Source organism: Hylaeus volcanicus, chromosome 3 (assembly GCF_026283585.1).
Source record: "Hylaeus volcanicus isolate JK05 chromosome 3, UHH_iyHylVolc1.0_haploid, whole genome shotgun sequence".
Taxonomy (NCBI): domain Eukaryota; kingdom Metazoa; phylum Arthropoda; class Insecta; order Hymenoptera; family Colletidae; genus Hylaeus; species Hylaeus volcanicus.
The window spans coordinates 10,357,108-10,379,326 of NC_071978.1; the positions used below are offsets into that span (position 1 = coordinate 10,357,108).

At 34.4% G+C, this 22,219-nt stretch overlaps 1 protein-coding gene across 1 annotated transcript in view; it reads left to right on the top strand.

Annotated features, from left to right (window-relative positions):
• Positions 1 to 21,864, top strand: part of LOC128874366 (allatostatin-A receptor-like) — a 44,658-nt gene extending 22,794 nt beyond the window's left edge. Inside the window, exon 6 of the mRNA XM_054119058.1 lies at positions 21,055 to 21,864. The gene's annotated coding sequence lies outside the window, so the exon portion shown is untranslated. The remainder of the gene's footprint in view (positions 1 to 21,054) is intronic.
• The last annotated feature ends 355 nt before the right edge of the window (positions 21,865 to 22,219 follow it).

Consider the following 22,219-nt stretch of genomic DNA (forward strand, 5'->3'; position numbering starts at 1 on the left):
TTCACGTACCAACTGTACTTAAAAGTTAAATATTATTCAATTCGTACCTGAAAGTCATTTCTACTCTATTACGTGGATATAATCAATTTTATATTAACCCTTTGCACTCGAGGTTTTGTTTTCTGGTATCTATCAGCAACTCGAGATGCTTTCTTAGCATTCTATTGTCACGAATGCTAAGCTTAGATTAACTTCGAAAATGAGATCATTAATTTGAGATTTGAGAATCAGGTCACCTCTGTCTCAACGACAATCATGTTATTGACATTTCGAATTCCAAAGAAATTAAACCTACAGAAAACCTAGTGGTGACTGCGAGTCACCTCTCGAGTGCAAAGGGTTGGAATTTAATTAAAATTTGTGAAAATGAAAATTAAAATAGTAAACTAGTAAAAAAAGAAATAGTTTCACAGTATTGATAATGAAAACAATAAAAATTAATATAATAAACTAGAAACGAAGAAATAGTTTCATAGAATTATTTAAATATTTCATTTATTTTACAGACCGTTATTGACATCGGTTTCTAGAACTATGTATATTCACGCTTCGAAAGTTGCGCGACAATAATTAAATAGGAATTTTCACACGTTTGCATCGGCTTCCACATAGCGGAGCAGAAAATTCTTGGCACGGAAAGTGGAAACGGCTGGAAATCAGATCGCGTTTACTAAGGTGGTAAAAGGTACGAGGCAGTGCTATAAATCAGGATGGGAACAGACTCGGAATCAGATTACGTTAAAAATACGTAAATTGAACCGATATTGTTTTAAAATACCAGAAGAGTCTATTCGTTGGTAAACTTTTCTCGTACATAGAGATTTTTACTTTCATTAAAAATTACAATCTGCGGGTTTATTGCTGAGAATAAAAACAATTTAATCCCTCGCTGACTGTTTTCGTGAGAAGCTTAGCATCGCTTGCCCCAGTCTAAAAAAAATCCATTTGTTTTTATCCTCACGAATAAATCCAGAATTTTCATTCTTTACTCTCAATAAAATTCAGCCAACTCTGCTCACAAAGTGCAGATCTTGCAGCTAATATTTCAGTCGTAACAAACACTCTGGCGATTCGTGGAGATAAAGCGAGATAGAAATTCTTTTCATCTGAAGCTTCGCAAACAGTGTGGAAGAACACGTACGTAGCCACGATTAGGAGTCATATCTGTAAATTGCTCCGGGATCTCATAAGCTTTTCGATTTCCTTCCGCAGCAAAATTGACATATTATCTCTCGTATAACTCCACGGCTAGCGGAAAGGGGCGTGATCCACCACCATCACTTTGTCAGGATAGCAGGTGACAAATTGGTCGTGAGTTCCCAGGTTATGTTCTAATATTGATGGTCCTGAGGGAACGTACGTACGCAGCGTGTGTTTCTGGTGTCCCATTAAATTTTAAAATTCCGTTGGAACGTGTCGTTAACTTTGACTTATCTAAATGCATGGTTTAAACAGTTTCCATCGTTAAATGAGCTTCTCTCGAAATATTAAGACTGAGACATTGCGTTTTTAATTTTTCATAAATTCGCAGGGAGATTAATCTTAATGTATGGTCGTTGAGTGTGCGTTGAAGAGGATAATGGGTAGACGAGACACTGATGAGGTTTTAACACCAGTGTGGTAGCTGCCGTGCCATGTTTGCGGAGTAATCGAATCAAATACTAAGTGCATTAGCGCGGAATTTCTGTTCCATGTATTATATCTCAGATTTTTACAAATTCGGAGCTGTAAAACATTCCAACGTGGCTAATGAGCGAATAATGGCTGAGACGTTACCTTCGTTTGATATTAATAGCCTGTGAAACATGAATAATGAACATTGTTAAATATATAATGCGATAAAATATATAATTTGAAAATTAAAATTTTTTTCTTTTTATAGTTTCTTTCGTACATGTTAGTACCTTAGAGATATTAATATTGTTTTTGTGCCACGTTTAGAATTAATGACGCTTATCGAATCTGGTATACAACAAACGAATTTTGCGATATATGTGTTTCATTTGTATTAGATAAATTGTATTTTTGTTGCACTGAATTATTATTTTTCCATATAGGAAAAAGACAGGAATTCTCTAACATTTAAAAGTAAGACAATTATACTACTCTCGCTACAGTCGGCTAATAATCAAGAAAGAAACGAAAAAACGACAAAAACAATTTCATCGCCATCCGTTACTAGTTAAAAGATTAATCCACTTAATTTCCACTAATAATCGATGTCCTTCATCAATCTCCACGATCGGTAACCCGCTTCTTCGTCTTTCTCGCGTTTCATTAATTCCGATTAATTTCGTTTCCGATAAAAATGGAAATTTTTCATTGCGCGTCGCTTTGAAATGTCCACGATGCAAAAACCCCGATAAGAAATATGCCAGCTACAAAAGATTTATCGAACACGTTCGCATACTATGAATAAGTAATTCCTTGATTTCCGGGGCCTAGATCGATTTCTTTCAACCCTCCGGACTAATACACCTCATATATCACTCGCGCCCAAAGGCTTGCGAAAATAGAATACAGCTGAGGGAGGCAGTGTATTGGCCATTCCTTTATCAGAACTTATCAGATCTTTGTGATTGATCGTGAACGATGAGCAGAATGCGAAAGCAGGGGTATCAGTCCTTGCGGATGACGAAGGGAGCATTGCGGGATACCAGGTCAACCTCTGCAATCCTGCTTTTCAGTCCACGGGTAGGAGATAATAAGCCCTGGCGAAGAGGGATGAAACCGGAGGGAGAATAGTGCTAATTTTAGAAGTACTGTTCAAGCTGGAAGCCTGGACTTTTTGCGAAAAGATCACGAGAGAAAAGGAATGTACCTATTCGCGCCTTATCTGTTTGCTGATGCGGATCCTTCCAGTCTGGAGAGGTTTTGATCTCTTGCAGGTTCCTAGGATATTGTTTCGTTCAGACTCTGCGAAATATTTGACTCTGTCTCTCCTGCAACTTCGTAACATTATTTAGATATTAGTAGAGGGCAGCTGTCGTTGATTAGAACTTTCAAAGCATCTTCAGTCTATCATTGTTTACTACTACGTATAAATATATGAAGAATTTTCGAAAAGAGGATTTAGAATTTTCTTTTTCAAGAAAATACAAATAATACGGAGTATATCCAATTTTATTTTTTAATTTTAAATCGCTTGCGTGTCAGCCTCAGAGGCTTCGAGTTTATTTAATTCAATCTTTAATTGATATGGACTACATGATAACTGTACTAAACGGATACTGATATTCTGAATGTAGCAGTTCAGCGTCGTTTTATGATTAATGATCGATCCTCCTTCACTAATAATAATTGTTAAAAGTGATTATTAATCTGAACGTCGATAATTGCTGTTGAAACCTGTTACTGAACGAACTTAATCGAATAATAGACATACAAAGCTTTAATGGTTGCAAAGCAAGTTAAATACACCGAGTGATTTTCATTTATTACGTTAGGTTCGATAATTCACATTGAGTAATCATGAATATTCAACGTTTATTTAAAAATGCTTCATTACACGAGTTTTTATATATTTTAATATATTAAATTTCTATGAAAAATCGCTCTCGTAAAAATAGCTGGAAGATTCCATTTCGTATCTAATTTTTACGAATCAAGAGGACTCTCAATTAATTTTTGGATATCAAACATTAAACAATTTTTGCCAATATATGAAGTACTTCAAATAAAAGCTACTTGAGATTTTATTGTGAAATATCAATTTCATTAAATCCTGAAATTGAGTTTTAAAATTCGAAAATATTTAATAAAATATCTTTAACCTCCATAGTATTTTTCGTACCAGTTATCGATGGGGTGACCGACGATTTTCAGTTTTCTTTGCGTTTTCGGTACGTTTGCAGTTTCCTCCACTTCTTTCCAACTTCTTTCCTATAAAGTATCCCTCGTCACTGGTAATTTTCCTGCGAACACAACGTAAATCTCGTTTAATCGGGGATATCGCGCGAATTACTTGCGATTCACTGGTTTTATCGACTACCGAAAAGCATTTTTGCGGGAAAGGATGAAGCTATTATTCTTTGCTCTTCCTTTCCTCGGGCGAAAACGCCTGTCGAAGTCGTCGAAGAAAGATCAAGTTAAAACAGAGGGGAAAAAATTGTCGGAATGGAAGAAGAAATAAATAGACGCCTCGAGCAGCGACACGAAATCCTCGCCACTTTAATTTCTCCCGAGTTATTTCCATGATGATGGCTCCAACTCGATTTGCTTATTTATGAAACGGATTTAAGCACTTCGCTCACGCAATACTGTGTTTGAAAATTGTTTAATCAAACAGCATTATTACGGTGGTACGTTGACTTTTCTACTCTGGGCTCTTTAAGTTTCTTTGTGTTTCATAAATTATTGAAATGATTATTCCAAATTGATTAGGTGTTTTGGAAGCATTTGAATATATCCACACAAATAGAAATCAATGTGAACACGTCATATATTTATTTATTTTAAACAGTTACTCTTTTATGTGCTTTCAGTCTTTGAATTTTGTGTAATTTTGTGTAATGTTGTAGAATCGTTTGTGCTATCGCGTTGCATGCTAACGTTCGAGGAGTTTCCCGTTATATTTAGCTGCGTGGAGAAAATTTGTCACCGGAAGTGACTAGACAGTACGGATTTGGACTTGGGCTTAGTTGCACGACACCGAGAAAAAAACTCGTTCGTTGCCTTATCTACCCGTTCTGTTTTTCACATGCACGTAATCATGCATGAAGAAGTTTCAGCTTCGCATAATGTCACACCGATGCTCTGTTTTAAACGTCAGCTTTAATTAATAACGCTGCAATTACACTGGCGCAATTTTCCTGCTCCAAATACGATTCATGCCTTACAATTAGCGAGTTACAAAATCTTCGCGTTGCTTCTTCCCATGGCGATTTTAGTGTATCATCCTTTTTAGATTTCAAAAAAATTAGTATTTTGTGCACTTTTTTCTGTGTTATGTATAATATTGCACAATATATCATTTCTATTATCTATTTTGTTGTTGTTAAGTATTCCTCAATATTTGCCGAAAGTTTACATTCTTTTTTTCTTTGAAAGCTTGTCGATCGTAAACAAGTCAACCTGTTTAAAAATCAGGTTGACTTGTTTACGAATTCATCTAATAGTTTTTTCTTTGAGTAATAACGAATACGCTGATGTAATTTTCTTGTTGATAAATACTGTTTCTTGAATTATCGAGTTAAATTCGTATTGTTAGTCCCTATGTGGATCTGAAAGACTCAAAGGGCATCGTAAAAGCGTAGTGTATACTATCTTGCAATCATTTTAATCTGAAATTACGAGGCAGGTCTCTCTTTGCTTCAAACGAGATTTAATAAAGATGAAAATGAAGTGAGGAAACGAGGGGATTTCTTAATCCATTGAGCCCCGCTTCTCCCGATTAGACAGATCGTGAAATTTCCTCTACAGCGGAGAATTTTTCGCTTTCAGCTGAACAATTATTTAATCTGTCCTTAAACATGAGCAACGAAGTTGAGTAAGTCGGTTTATTAAATCGTTAGGTGTCAGTGTTCAATTTTGTGAACATTCCCTTATTGGATTTTTAAAGAATGAGAATGGTACCTAACAATATAAAAGAAAACAATGCGTTAATATAAGATATGAAATTCAGAGACGTAATAAATAAATTAATAAAACATAAAACTGGAAATTTATATTTATCATTAAGAAACGTATTATAAAATCATTAAAATCGACGTGCCTTTGGAGTGATCGTAAATCTCGTCTAATAGTCACAGATAACTGTGATGCTATTTCTAATAAGCGTCCAAGTATTTCAATCCTCCTTTCCACCCTTTCTAGCGAAATTATATCAAAACATTGTAGATTGTTGAATATCACGACACATATCCTGTGGTGAGTATTGCTGCCCGTGGCTTGTTTGTACTCGACATACTATATTTTGGGTCACAGTTAAATGAGGGACATATTTCGAATTCAGTTAGTTCAATTTACAAATGAATTGAAGGTGGAAATATTGTCGACTAAATATTTTAGTAAATTAAGAAGTCGCATTAAACAAATTATTATCTTCGTAAAAATTATTATAAATACTCTGTCAAGGTTTTTTACAATTATCGTTAATTTTTTTAGCTAAATCTTTGTATTTTGATGATTTGAACAGCGAGAAATATTATCAACATAAAATTCAGAGTGCGATCTCGTGGATATTGCATGTCGTAGATGCTTTCGAGATATCTACACCTTTATTCTCTGATGACACGCAGGGTAACACAGTCGCATAAATCATAAAAGTGTCTAGGAGATTTCATACACGGTTCTCTGTTTACATTCTTCGGTCCCCAAAATTTATCGTCTTTTTCTCGAAATAACTTTTCACGTAGCAAACGCATTCAGGCTCTGCACTTGAGCTTTACGTGCCCATTCCTTCGGTGTTGTTATCGCACGGTTCACCTACTCTGCACAGATAAAAGTTTCGCATTCGTTTCTTGACTGACTGGTTGGTTTAGCGTTCAATCATTCAGAGGTTGAAGTTGTTCTTTTTCACCACGATACTAAACATTTCCTTCGATCACTGTGTTCCTTCTTGTCTATTCCAATTTTAATATCAATGTTTAATATCAATGTATGTTGTTAGCAACAAACATCGAAAAGGCTGTCAGTTCAACGTCAGTATTCCCACCACTCGTTATCACTCCGGCTACAATTTATATGGATACCACGATCGTAAGGTATAAAGTTCCCGCAAAAGTTGAACAATGGTAAAGGATCTCTGTTTCGCTATAGCTTCCTCAAATTGCCGATGAAGCTATACGATTCGGTCGTTCGAGTTTTATGAGTTTCTTCCTTTTGCCGAAATTACATTGCTAAACAGATGACGCACTTTAATCAAACCCGCATCTGGCAATCTCAAATGTGTCACTGATCGATAATGGGTGTTCACGCATGAAGAAGAGAAACACATGGCGGAATCAAACATTCTCCCGCTTTAAATCAAATTCATTCCCGGTAGATGAAAATTTCGTAACCGTTCGCCGATCAATAAAAAAAAAAAAAAAAAAATGAACGCCTTCATACGTTGTAACGCGAATCGCGAATCCAATTAGTGCCATTGTAAAATAAAATCTAGTTCACCGAGGGATTCAATTACACGCGCATAGGATTTCGTTCCGCGCTCGTAATTCGACTTTAATACGTGTACGTGCTTGTATCTAATCGAGAGTGCATAATGTGAGGAACTAATCATTAGCACTATTTTTGCTACTTTATATTTTATGTACAGATTCAAGTTTTGTCGTGACAATTTGTAGAAATATTGTTGAAATGATGTTCCTTTAATATATCTATTAATTAGCTTACCATCCATTTTTATATCTAAAGATCTGATTATAATACAAGTTCGCAGCCATTACCTCGCGATTACTCGCGACGATGGATTGTTCGAACAACCTTTCGTCGCGAGTCTTCATTCGGTGAAATATCTAGATAAGAGTCATTAAAAATCGGAATTGATTGGTTAGACGTAAATATACATGGGTAATATAATGGAATAACTTGAAAATATAAAAGGAAAACTATTAATTAAAATATCGAGTTACAACTCCATCGATTACTACGCATCAAACAAACAAACAATCGAATTGATAGAATAAACCTGAAATAAAAATAGAAGGTTGATTATGATGATAAAATAATAAATACAAATAAAAAATAAAAAATTTCCGTTCGCCTGGAAGTGCTGATCATTAGGTGTCAATTTGTCAATACTGGTCAGTACCGGTCAGAAGTCGTCAGTAGTGGTCAGTCCTGGTTCTCCTTGGTCGTCCTTGGCCAGCCATGGTCTTTGGACGAGTACGGTCAGGACGATCCGTCTCACAGCCGAAGTATCCTTGAGGACTACCAGGTCGGTTAGGTACCTACAAGTCGAGGAAGGCTGAACGAGGATTGGTCAATGCGTGTCACCAAAGCCTGTTCAATCCAAGGACAATGAAATTGACAAAACGTTAATATTACAGCAAAATCATATTATCGATCATTGTTTAAACAAATATTGTTAATAATTGATTTAACTATTGTCAGAAATTAATATTTATTTGATTCAATCGATAGATGTCACAATATTGACAAATTTCTTACGATTACTGTGTACAATGAATACTTATTCTGAACCGTGATTGATTGAGAATAGTGTTAAACGCGAGTCATCTTTTCTGTTTGCCAAGATTCAATATTATTAAAGAATATTATCAGCGATTGTATGTTTACGGTATCGATTGCAGCTTACAAAACGACGCGCTCAAGGAACGATACCGGCGCTACCCTCCTTTTTCTCAACTCTCATCTGTTATGTGTCAACCTGATCGATCAATCCAATGATCAATGACAAACACGATTAGTTGCGATTGGGTTTACGTGTTTAATTTCCCCGAATATCATCCTGAAAATCACTCGGCTCGACACGATCAATCATCCAGTTTGGAAACATCTCGAAGACTTTCGATTTGCTTTCTTTTCGTCTGTAGCTATTCTGCTCCTATGGTCCAGTATTTTTTTTTGGTAAGTCGACCAATGCTTCTAAAACAAAAACAAAAAATGTCAGCTTTACGGTTAACCGATGTGCTCATTTAAAAGGGAATGACTAGCGAATGCCTGGTTTCTGTTTTCAATTAGCCTGATTTGCCTCCTGTCACCTTCATTTCATTGTATTCTTCAGAAGGTTCCTAATTAACAGGCCGCATAGCTATTAAATTAGCACTTCACGACCTACTTCCTGGTTTGCCAATTACTAGAAATTCAGATATACGTACATATTATTATGCGCCAGACATTGTGCTTAGCTATACGTGCTACTCTTTGTGTTTCTATATATCCATGTACCACTACACTACATAAACGTGATATTTCTTTAAACAGCTGCATTCCTCACAAAAGTAAATGTATGTCTATACTAAATATCTCATACTGAACATTACTTTTAACTTAAGATCTTTTAATGTTCATTGTGATATACATTGAAATTCGTGCTTGAAATTCACAAATGAAATTTTTCAATGCTATTTTTACTTTTATCCTTTCGTGTACCGAAGCCATTAGAACGCGACCTTCTTGCATCGCCTAATTTTTCCATCGCTCTCTGCGAGCCTTTGTTAACTTGGACGCCGTAAAGGGGAATACAACGCAATCTTCGGGTTAGACCAGGCGTAAGAAAACGCATTTCGCTGAAATACTAAAACGTCTTCTAAAACAAACGTCTTACTTTTTATGGTTTATTTTTCTACGACCGCGGACCATTTGCTGAATGGAACTGCAATAATAAACCGACGCGCGGATGTTTCATTGCACACTTGGTCTCCAAACTAACCTTCCACTCCGTTGTCCCGATTTCCAGTTTGCGATATCTTCTGCGGATATTAATATTGAATAATCGTACAGGACACGTTCCAACGATTTTATAACAAATGAGCAATTGTTCTGTAATTTCTGCGCATTCCTTTATTTTTGTCTTGAGATATAAAGGTTCTATGAATGTTCTTTCTTTTATTGGTTATTTATAATCATATCGATAACTTTGTAAAGTTATTAAAAATGAAATGGGTGATTGGATGATGCTTGAGTTTCAATCATTACTTAAAAAAAAGGAAGAACACAATTTCTCATAAAATTCTGTTTTACTGTTCTATGATTACACAGATTATTCTTGCGACATATCATCGATAGATTCTGTCTGCATGAATTATAAGAAACCTGTCGATTTCCTAAACCAACGTAAACATTTCCACGTTGTTGTATTATTCCTTGCTACGTGAATGAATTCTTTTAATTCCACGACGAGTAGAGCGTGTCTAAAACGTGAGAGAGGGAGTATTTGTCTTCTAAATTGCAGGTATTACGGTATAATGTAACAAAATGGTTTGTCATCAGTTTCAATCCGATGGTCGTTTTCACTGATACAGAAAGTGGGCACCGTAACGGAAAAAGTCGCACGCGGAGGAGATTAGCGCTGCTGTTGCCATTAATCTTTGGAGCAATGCAGTGGTGGGATATCAGTTCTTACTTAATGAAAACCGTCCAGTTAATTAAGGGCTAAAAAAAGTAGGAGAAGTCACTTATTCTTGGAAACGTCGGAGTTATGTAAAGTTCGATTCGTTTTTACTTGCTGACGTGTTTAACGTAATAATTTTAATAGGAGATGGATAAAATTGTTCAAGATGAGTCACAAGTAGTGCAACCTGAAAAGAAATTATTTTATTGTAATTGAAAATTGTACCTTGAGTAAGTATTGCAAAATAACGTAGTTATATTACTATATTTAACTCAACTTAAATTATCATTAAACTTTGTATATACTGTTCACTAAAGTAAGTGTTCTTTTTAAGATTTATTTAATGCTACTTACTAATGAATTTATTTTTCCGTGATAATAATATAAAAGAAAGTCTTAGATTTAGTTTAGAGAAGCAGATTAATTGGAAAGAAATTATTCCGTAACAATTTTCAATGCACAGACACTTTCCACGAAAATGCGATAATTGTATACGCGACGAATATTTTCGCTTGTTAGCTTATTTCCCACAATTACGAAATGGTGTGCAAAATTTTCCTTCATTTCCATCGCCTGTTTTTGAGGTCGCTGCTACTTATACGACATTTTTCATGTTTCTTTGAATATCGTTGTTTGAGTATTCAACCTTTTTTCTTTGCCGTTTTTTGCTTCGTTCATTTTCGTAGTGCTTTTTACGGATTACGACTCGAGCCACTTCTTGCGGTCTTAGTTGAAGCAAAACCGAAAATATGCGAAACATATTTCTCTGAAAGTGGCCTTTAGCATTAGTCTGGTCACAAATTCTATCCTACTTTTCATTAATCCTACTGAAATTCATTCCTTCTCGTCGTTGGATATTCATTACTGGTTATTGATTCATTTGAACCTGTAGAATATTTTTAAAGAAGCGTTGAATATATGTTCTTCAATTTTATTAAATTATATTATTAGTGTGTTCTCGAAAATATTCAAAATTTCTCATTTCAAACAAAATTGAAACTGTCCAAAAGATATGAATTACAAAATTGCATTTAACATTACCCTGATTGCAAAATGCAACCTTTCTCTTTTAATTTATTGAAATTTATTCCTTTCAGTCATTAGGCATTTATACTCGATTATTGATTTGTTTAAACCTACATCATTTTTTTCGTGCCAAAGTAATATTTTCGTTTCATCATTTCAGTTTCACGACGTTATAGTAACGCATCCCAGAAAATATTGTGCAACTCAAAACCTTGATTTATTAAGTGAAAGCTACGACAAACCAGTAACTTCATCGTGATGATCTATGGTCTTTCGTCATCGTTTTGAAAGCAATTGTATTTCTCTGCGATGCAGTCCTGGTTTATTGTATGCAAAAAACTCCACACATTCACAGTTACAGTCGCAAGCATTCAAAACATTAATTTATTAAGTGACAAGTACGACGAAACAGAATAACAAACATGATGATCTATGATCTGTCAACGTTCTGAAAGCGTTCGTGTTACTCCATCATGATGGTCCATTGCATGCAAAAAAACTCCACGGATCTACGTTTAATGTCGTCGTCATTGTTGGACTATTTCTCGCTCAAACAGTGTGAAATTACTTGGAAAGCGAGATCATCGTTTTGAGTATACATTTTCCTGAATTGTAGTTTCAATAACAATTTATAGTTTTGTTTGTTTCCATTTGTGGAGAGTAAAGATTTATATTTTCACCGATGATACGTTCATTTATATAAATACAAAATGTGACTAGTGATCAACTATATTCATGTAAACTTCATATAAAAATAATAATATTGAAGAAGTACAGATATTTTGAAATATTAAAAAATGTGAAAAATGTGAAAAATTTTAATCAACAAAAATATTGAGAGATATTGTAGTAGGCAGTGATAGTCAAAATAAGCACTTTTGGTTTTTTTTATTTTATTTTCAGACATATTTCTACATTAAAAGCAGAGAGAGTTATTTTAAATAATTTAATTTAATAAGATAACTTTCGTAGGTAGTGATAATTAAATTAAGAGCTTCCGGTGTTTTTTTCTTTTTTATAGTTTTAGAATATCATATTTTTAAAAGTTGCTGCCGTGAGAATGAAAGCGCTTTGAAAGTGTAAATACAAGTACTTCATTTCAATGCGAATTCACCCCGTTGGCGCTCTGCTTCAATTCATTTCGAACTGTAATTCCTGTGAATGAAAGAGTAGTTCCAGTTACTCATGTAGATTCCTGCAACGATTGTATGCAGAGTCTGTAATGTAAATTTCTAAGCAATTGCGAGTCTACTTTCTGTCAATGTTCAATTATTAATAAACTGAGATTCAAGTAATCCTTAAAATACAAAGTTTACTTTATACTTATAATATTACTACTACATTTAACATTTAAAGTAAATACCTTATTTTCATTAAAAAGAAAAATGTAGAACAGTTTTTAATTGCAAAGAGTAACTGCAAAGAATTAAAGAACAAATTTTGATGATAGGATGGTTGAAGAAACGTGCGAGATAATCCTCTTTTGAAAAATCCTTTCGTACTTCTTATAAAACCGTTCGTCTGGATTTTCATTTTACTGGATCACGTTCAATTTAAATTCCCCGCAACAATAGTAATGGTATCCTCGTTGAAGGAAATATTAAATTAAGTGCAACTTGTCGAATACCCTGCATTCGATTAATAAAATTTTACTTTTTCAACAGATCTTACAGTTCAACGAATTGAAGGTCCGCGACGTATACCTAGTGCAATGCTCCATCAGTGACGCAACAGTGACGGTATTATTGTAGATTGCCGGATTCTTTCGTTTATATTGAGTTCACGTTGGATTTCATTTGTCAGATTCCTTCGCTGAATCGTGCACGTATCACACGTACCGGAAACCGATCGAGCGACGTGCGAAATAAATTTCACACCGAGAAAAGTGTTTGCCGTCTGACGGCTTCAGATTACATTGTACGGTTTGAATCGTTTCGCTCGAGACATGTTTAGTCAGGGACATATTTGGGGAGTACTGCTAATGAAATAGCGCTGTCGTCGATATTTCAGGATAAATCGAGGAGTCCCTGCTGATTTCTTCGGTTGAGAGACAGGTTTCTACTCTCTTCGGTGGGAAAGATAAGCGGCGAAAATTGAGTGATGAATTTTGTGTATTGTATGTAAAATGAAATTTTACTCGATTGAAACACGTCGATTTGGTAAAGGAAGACATATAATCAGTTCCATAAACATTCGTACCCTGTATGTCTATCGAAGGAGGTCTAAATTAAATGATATGTTTCCAAATAAATTTTTTATTATAAATATGTACACGCGTAAAGTTTATTCATTGTAACCTATCATTTAATTTAGAAAAATTTGTGTATCTATGTTGATCAAAACCAACCCATGTCATCTCCACCTTCTATTTCTTTCTCACCCTTTTAAAATATTCTTGACCTGTCGTGAAACAATGGATACATATTTTAAAATCTCAAAAATAAAGAAATTTTTCGAGGTACAAGCTGTACGTCAAGGTGGCATTTCGTGTTAGTCGTTGAATACGCAGCGGAGCAAAAACCACTTGCAACTGAAAAATAAATAAATTGTATACTTTTTTGCTTTGTTTAAATATGAGTTTTATATATCGCGTGTTTTATATCGTTTAAATACGTCGCATCGACTATGTAGTTATTAGCGACAAACTAGATAAATACTATAAATACCGTAACAGTATTAATTTGTTAACCGATTTGGTTTCACTTATCAATTTTAATAAGTCTTAAACTTTTTGGCCCTCAATCATTCCTAGCTTCAATTAAAAATATCTTATGAATCCTTGCACAAGTGCAATCCTTGTATTTAAATATTTCGTACAATAGCGTCGAGTTCTCCAATACCCGCTAAATCAATTTTAGCTAAAATGCATGGAGTACTAGGGTTACTCATACTTTTCCTAAAAATATTCTCCCCTTGTGTAAAATTTTCCTCGTCTAGGTTTATTTCTCTCCATAATTCTCATTATGTTTCACACAGACTTATTATAGTCTGGCACGGCGTTCATATATTTATTGATGATCACAAAACACAAACAGCCCTGACCTCCTGCTTTTCTATATTTAGGTATGAACAAAGTTGCTAAATCTACACAAACACAAATGAAAAAGCTAATGTAGTAGTAGATGTAATCAATTGAAACGAGACAATAAAGAAATAGTTGAATTATAATAGCAACGAATGAAACTGTCAAACTAAAACGACTCAAAATAAATTCTCGCGACTCTTAACACAATTTTATGTTTCGAAACATTGGTTTCTATATGAAACACTCTTTCATTTAAATTAGAAACATAACTTTTCGAGACGATAAACAGTACACTGAAATTAACATTAAAAATACGAAAGACAAATATAATTCAAGTAGCACATCTCTTGAAAATGTTTAAAGAGTACTCTTTTTTTTTATCTGATTCCAGAAAAAATACCAAAATATAGTTTAGCAGAAATATTTTAAAGACATTAAGCAACAAGAAAAAGGATTTATTCGTTAATCAAGAAAAAGAAAGGAGTACTCCTTAAAATTTCATTTCAATGTATAAAGAATTGAAAAACAAAAATTTTTAGCAGTTCCATTAAGAAAAAATGGAATGATAACTAATAGAACGTGTGAAATCCACCGATTAAATTTTCTGGAGATTTTTCTGTCTGGAGTTTTTGCCATTTTAGACTTTTTCTCGAACATTCGCATTTGTTTTTATAGTCCGTGAAACGAAATACGGAGGCACCAGAAGTTTTCAAGATTTCATTATCCAGTTCTCGCGCAACGGTGCGAGGATATTGTTATTGCAAAATGTAAATTCAAGGACGACCACTATCACTGGGTAGAAATGACTACGCTCCCTTGCGAGCCGACCTTAATCAGGTCGATGCATTCTGCGAAGATTGACGCAAACGGAAATTCAATTAACCATTCTCTGCTGATGTACTCGTTTCAGGACGCATTGATGCTACCATCAGTGTTGGTTTGGTTTTTAGTTTCGAGACACAGTCTGTGTGCTCTATCGTTCCTGCGATAAGGAAAGGCGTCAATCAAGATCATTCGTGAAATTACTTACCGTGGATGTCAATTCTGTGTCTAACTGTGTCTAAAGCTTTCTTTGACTTGTGACTTGAAACTTTTCCTTCAAACTAAAACTAAACAATTAAATACTTTAAGAGATTACGTTTTGTAAACTTTCTTCAGGTATATTGTATCAATTCATTTATTATTTTGTGCAAGTATTCGTGAATTCAATTAGAAGGTATTAATTATATTACCAAAAAGGATCTTGTGGGAGTAGATCGGATGAAATTAAATAAAAAATTCGTTTCTTTTTCATTCTCACTTTTCTATAAAATCATGAAAGAATACATGTAATATAAAAATTATTAAATTTATGTTCCTCTACGATATCAAGATAATAAATATGTAATAAAAACAAGAGGAGTGTAGGAGAGGTGAAGATACAAACTAAAATAAACTAAAAGTTCAGTATACACTGCTGACTTAAAAAAATATTTGTATACAGTGGTTAATCATGCCATTACAGGCACTGAGGAAAAGTAAGTTTATCTAATCTTAGTAAACGATCAAAAATATCTGTGTACTACATATTATGAAATAACTATTCACTGGTGTATCTATTCGTATAGTACTGTCAACTTTAAAATGATAACATAAAGCACACACTTTATCTAATTGACATTGCTTCCATGAAACGAAATAATCCCTTTTCCGTTGCATCTGATAATTGGATCAACGACTGCATATGCACATTGTATAATATATGAATAAGTCTACCGTCGTAACGAATATGAATTTTAAAAGCGTACAATCTCGCAATCGCGATGTACCAAAAAATACATATTCACGTGACTCTTACCAGCCCATTTTTAAGTTGATCGCTTCGCATTAAGAATTGGGACGAGTACTCGAGGAAAAATTTGCTTCTGGACTGTTTACGAGTATGGTGATTTACAATGCAGGTGGATATTTGCAACATTTTAGACCGTACATTTCGGAACGTGGGCGGCGGTGCATTTGCATTTCAAAGAAATCGCTTTTGGCAAATGGAACGAACTCGTGCCGCTGTGAAAGGAACCGAAACAGGTTTTTCTACATTGTTTCGAATTAGATGTAATTTAATCGCATTGAAATTTACGATAGGACTTCCGAAGAAAAGTTCCGACACGATTGGAAGTGTGTTAAATGCGGGAAAATGATTTCAGCACTTTTTCATTTCATAATTCTTTTCGCCTATTTCATGCTAATTCAGTCGTTCGAAGTTAATTTACTCGAATTATCGAGCTTTTTATAGAAGTGACGTTTGAGGTGGAAATATTCAAAAGTGGAAGATTGGATAGCTAGGAGTGTAAGATATTGAAACCTTTAATTGTATAAGCGATAATTAAAGTAAAATATAATTCCTAATCTGTTTATCAGTAATGGCATCAATTGCATTCATACACAATGTCATACTGATTCTTTCTGTTTAAAAAGCTTCACAAGAACTAGCTTTTAAGAAATATATAGCATAAAATCTTATTCGAGAATAATTTTATTTCAGCTAGTCAATTATTGCACGGATGTAGGAGTATCAAAATGCGATAATATAACGTATGGGACGTGTGAGACACATAAACTGAGAATAGATGATGTTTCCGAACACGAGTGCGTAACAATAATTCACATACTTGGAACATCATAACCAATGTCATTAATTAGCATCGGTCGTGGACGTCCCCGTACACCTTCGGTTACATGTAGTTTCAACATTCATCTTCCAATTGCCTACTATCAGTGGTACCAACCTCGGTACCTGTCACCTCCTATCAGCCATTGTATATCATTCCAATCTAACTTGCAGATGCGTACTGCTGGATAAAAGGTACAAAGTTCCTTATCAGAAAATCCTTTACCAAGAAATTTCATAGTATTACATCTGAAAATGATTCAATATATTATCATTTATTTATTGCGAGGAAGAGTAAAATGTTTTTCTAAAAATCCTAACGCTAAACACAAATTAAAATATAGAGTGTCCCTAAAATCAAGACAAATAGAAAACGTCAGTCTGTCAGTAATTGTCAGAAACATCATTTCTGAAAAATTTTCCTTATTTCGTAGCTCTGGATTAGATCTGGGTCTTTATAAAAATGAAGTAAAAAAATAATATAAAATAAAGAAAGGTTATTTTTAAATATATCCTATCAAAAGCTTTATATATCTAGTTAGACGCCAAAATGTCTATTTTAAAATTAAGTTCGGTTTTGGATGAAAATATGTCTGTAAATATTGAAAAAAATATTCCTGAATTTAAGCTGTAACAACTGTATCCCTTAAAGTAAATGTCTGAAAAGACTTCTAGTTTTCTGTGAACTTGAGAAAACACAACTAAAATGTTAGATCGTTCTAATATTGATTCGTCCCGAGTTGCTGTAAGTTGTTTCCCAGTCATCGTGAGATTTCACCCGTTAAAGTGTCTTCGGTTAGGGTAAACAGAATCGGTCGAAAGGAAACGTGGCGATGTGGTCGAGCTTGCGGAAATAGTAAACGAAATCACATGGAATTAACGCTAAATGGGAATGGTAGGGTGACGCTTAATGGAAAGAGCTTGTACTCAGCGAGAGCATGGAATGAATCATCGGTGAAACCTAAATATAGAGTAGACATTTGTCTTACTTTTGTCATTGTTTCCGTTAAAATTAGTTCACAGGTTCACAGGTAGATACAAAGATTGAGCTAACCAACCTAACTGGATCATTTTAGATCAGCAGGCAAACTAAAGCTCACATTTTAAATTAAAAATAAAAAACAAATAATTTTTCTAGATTTTACAGTATATACAGAGAATGGACGTTTAGGTAGTACAAATATATAGATAAAATATATAAATATAAAATTAATTTAATAAAATACACTATATTCATCATAAATAGAAATAAAACTAAATAGTAATTAATATATAAAACTAATTTTAAGATACGTAATAAAGTTTCGCAAATAAGGAGTCAAACGTGTATTTAAACGCAACACCAATATTTTATGCCGATTCATATCGTTTCAAAATTAATAATAAATAAGTAATCCGTCTCGTTTTCACCAGGATCACTGTTTGTTAAATACCTGCATGGTTATTTGCTAATAGAAGCAAATATAATTACTCAATTTAATTCAAGCCTACTCGTTTCGAACACAGCACAGGGTTAATTATCGTTTCGGTCTACGACAATGTAGTATACTCTGTCCCAACTATGTCTATATTACGTAAGTACTGATAACGGTTGAACTTAATCGCTTTAATTACGAACCCTCAATTTGCACATGAAATATTTACTCGGACGACATCGTGTATTAACAGGAATTCGCATTTCCTGAATGGATCTTCAAACTACGCTATTTCGAACGTACTAACGTTCTCGTGTAAATTAATATCACGCTTTTATTACGCGTAGACAACAAATACTATAGTCTGCATCTAACAAGAAAACAAATGAAGCTGTTGGGTTATACAAATTTAATATGTTTCACTAACATACACTTAAATCTATTGAGTAAACACTCCAATTTTAGGCTATTATTATTATAATAACTATTATCTACATTATTTATAATATAGTAAACGATCTGTATAATAGATTGATGAATTCGTCTAAACGCATGCTATCTTATTATGGCTAAAAATATATGGGGGGTCCTTTAAAAATTATTTTGTCTTTCAAATCTCTCCCAGATTTCACTTACAAAAGGTCTAAACAAATACTATCTTGTTATGAACTAAAATATAGAAATTTGTTGTTTTAAATGAAAATAACATTTTTGTACATTAAAAGTATCCTTTTTTTACATTTTTATAGTAACACTACTTGATATGGAAAGACATTATACTTTTTTTCTTGAACAGGAATAACATTTTTGTGTATTAAAAATACGTGCTCTTATATTTTCTTACTATTACAGAGCTACTAGACGTTACCATGCTACGTCAGTTACGGTATGAATGGCAGTGTCACGTAGAAGATGGCGTACGTCCGTTACGGGTTAATATTACGTCAACTAGCTTGAAACATATATGCTTCGAGAAAAACAGCTTTGAAGTTTGACGTTCAATACTAGAGCACATAGAAAGTTCAAATTAGAGTACTACAAGATTTTCAATTATATGAATTTTACCTCGATTTTAAAATTGCCTCGAAAATTCCCTCGAAACTGATAAAAAGAAGATTGTTACTCCTCAAGAATTCGTCAAAAAACTATACTTTCACCCTCTCATTAGGCATAACCAGTGATCGAAAAATATTTACCTCGTGGGCGCTGAAACGTCCCTGTGACATCCGACCGAAATTTTCGCGATGTTTCCACGGTTATAGTTCTGGGTTAGGAGGCTTACCAAAGTAGGCCGTGCCGTGAAACTGGCGGAAAACTTCACTCGACGAGCGAGAGGGCTGCGCCTCGCGCTCACCCACGCACACACACCACTCTTTCTTTCTTTTCATGTCTCTCGACGTCGTATCTTTGCTTCCACACTTTTCGATTCTTTTCCTCCTCTCCCCTAGGTGGTTATCTTTCTTCCACTTTCCCGTCATCGATCTGTGTACCCATCATCGAGTTTGCCCACTTTTGCCCGACACTTGCGGCCTATGTACCCTCATAATACGCCGTCGGTGATGGCCGCTTAAAAATTTCAATCGCTCGCCGTCCCTCGTCGAAATCCATCGTGCTAGTTATTTTTAGACGGGTTAGGTTCTGTTCAAATTATTTCCGGGCGACGGGAACCGATAATAACTCGGAGTGGGGTGCACTGTCTCATTTTCGAGCGTTGATAACGAACGTGTTTCATTCTTCTCATGAAAGAAAACGTGGGTTAGGAATGGGGCGTGTTCTAATCATTCTTGAAATTAGGGAACGAACGTGATCTATACTTGTTGAAATATTTGACGATAAGTAGTAAATAGCAAATTATGAGTTGTATTCATTTTTTTTAAATGTTGATGTGTAATCATAATTAAAACTCGAAATAAGAGAATTTTAGATGATAGTGCAAGCTGAGCTAAATATTATTCAAACAAGGTAATTTTGTTGTTAGTGTAAACACAGAAAAGAAACGTTACAAGCCTCGATTATTACTTTGATAAACAACGCAAACATTAACTTTTTGATAACTCTTCGTTTTACCAAAAGTTGCATGTTAAGTGTCACGTATATTTACGTTGGAAATTAAAACGAGAAAAGGCTCGCGACGTAAAGCCAAAGTTGTTGGAGTTGTTTTCTGCTCGAGCATTTATGAGCGCACAATTGCAAGAACTGAAAGCATTATTTTCAATTCCCTTTTTACCTCCGGGGAGACATGAAAGCGGTACAGTAGATTAATTTTCACTTTGTCGTACAATGGGGAACATTGGGTATGAGCCGTGTATGATGACGTATTATAACTGAGTTCAGTTTTTGTGTTTTTACAATATTTGTGTAATTCAACTCTTTTAAAGGGGTTTCAATATTCGCCAGAATGTGTTCATTTATTTGCTTGTTAATTGTTTACGTTCTGTCTACATATATACAAATCTTAATTATACAATTTTGTATTCAATTTTCACGGTGAAATTCTATAATGTAGAAAAGTGCAATCGATTAAATTACGTATTACTTATCATGGAGTGCTTTTACGAAACAATTCAAACTTGAGATGACATGAATTCTTTAAATTGCGCTGCTCTCGATAATAAATTACAGGATAAATACAATCTGTACCATTAATAATAATTTCGTTTCCTGTTAATCTAAGGGTGTAACACCAATAGGTGTTAAGTATTTATAAATACTACAATACTGTACTTTATTGTTTTACATTATATGCTGTACAAATATCCTGATATTATTAAATCCATTTCCAACACAATACACAGAAAATAAACAAAAATAACGCTAATTTAACACCAAATATTTAACCAATCGACTCAGAGCAACTAAACGTTTATTAACAAACATATCATTTATAACCCGTTCTACATTTGCTTATATGTGTTTACTGTTTCAGGCAACGAATACGTCGGCGGCTAATTCGTCCAATAAAGTACGTCAAGCTAATTATTACATATTAAAGGACACCCTTGGCGCTCGACGTTGCACGACGGGTTCGTGAAACTTCGAGCGTGCCCCCATCGACGAAGTGTAACTATCGTTTCACGAAACAGTTATGGCGAGCAGTGACGTGCGTTCAATCCTTCTAATTAACGAACGCAAATGGTAATTAATTCCAGCATGGCGTCGCTCGATTTTCGGAGCAATCGAACGTGACGAATACTCCGTGAATCGCGACGAGGATCCGACGTTTTGGTGGGCCGCGAACCTGTGAAATTTTGTACATTCGTGAACTGCGTTCAAACAAACGCTAACGGCTGTAAAGAGAATCGTGTAAATAACGCTTGTAAGGTAACGAGACGTAAGGAATTCATTAATTTTAAGCGAATAGGTTAAAGTGTGGTTTACTAATCTACATCTGGTCACGAGCGACAGTTTCGCGTTTGTTCGGCGACTGTGGAAACGAAAACGTGAGAGCTTATCACGGCCGATCGAGAACTTTCCTGTTTACATTATAAGTTTGCCACCGCGTAACACCACCTTCGAGATTCGCGGATCATAGCAGATGAGCCCCTGCCTGATCCGTGGTATCCGTCTGAAGGAGAAACGTACGCGATTACGAAAATAATTTCTTCTATAATACAGGAGTTTGTTTTCCATCAGTGAATCCGTAGGCTTAAGATCTCAACGTTCGAGGAAAACTCGAAATTCCATGGAGAATTGTTCAAATGAAAATTGTAAAGTATGTATATCAATAAAGACACTAATATAATTCCTGGCCTTGGCATTTTTTCCATTATTTAATTTGAGCAGGGTAAATTTTATTTCAAATGAAAACTGTCGCTAATAAAGAATATGTTAATATATTTATTTTACAAAAACTAGGAATTAACTATTTGAAATAATATTCTAATCTTTTATTTTCTTCAAGTTAGTTGAAAATAACTGAGATATCGACTCATTTTTAATAATAGGTATTTCAAATAAACTTTTAACATTAATGGTGTCATTGTTTGTATAGTGAGTAAATATGTAAATAACTCGCTGTATGATTCCAATCTTAATTTTTAATCAAATGCACGCTTATTATTCCTTCTTTGAAATTTGTATCCAAATAAGTA